Below are 851 nucleotides of genomic sequence, written 5' to 3' on the forward strand. Positions count from 1 at the left end.
ACAGCGATCACCACTGATGTGGGAACATGGTACACATTCCAGCAGGTCGGCTTAAAATGAAGAGGAAGTGTCTGAAGCGCTCCCTTCAAAAATTCCAAGCAGGAAGAAGCGTCCCACGCAACGATTGGAACCGTTTGGTGCGTCGCGTGAAATGCATATAGTTTACTCCCTTTGCACGTATTGAGACTCCACATGGAATTCCAGTTTCTTGGCCTTTATGGGTGAACCGATTTATGCACCATTTCATTCTCCTTCACGCACGTCCAGAAACGACTGAGCAACGTCTCCCAATAGCATCTGCGCAGGACCCCGTTGCATCTAGAGACGCCTAATCTCGGCTTGTCAATCCGCTCTTTCCGCTGTCTTTCACGGCAGGCAGCGGTAGAAAGACATAGTGGATGTGGAGGCGTTACCTGAGGTGGCCGCAGTCCCTCAACCCGACAGTCACGTCATTGTGAAAGCACTGTTCAACGAGACTGCGGAATTGAAATTAGCGCTTCATGAACCGGTTCGCGTTTGGCCCTACACAGGAGCGCACATCCACCCTTATCCTGTGTGCCTTATTCTGTCTCGCTTTGATATGCTTTCGCTGCCTTCTCACATGCATCAAAGTGTGTGCGCGTGCTTTCTCTCGACGCATTGTGACAATTAAGCAAACTTAAAGAATATGTTTTAAGAATGGGGGTTTTGATCTGGACAACATATAGTCGAACCAGGAACCCAATTGGCATCAAGCACCCTTTACAGGTGGAGCGTCAGCTCGCGACTGAGCTGTAATTAGAATTATCGTTAATAACAATAAGTAATATATCAAAAATATGATCCGCACTCTGTTATATTCGGATAACCTA

Source organism: Eimeria mitis, genomic scaffold (assembly GCF_000499745.2).
Source record: "Eimeria mitis Houghton genomic scaffold, Emh_scaff467, whole genome shotgun sequence".
Lineage (NCBI taxonomy): Eukaryota > Apicomplexa > Conoidasida > Eucoccidiorida > Eimeriidae > Eimeria > Eimeria mitis.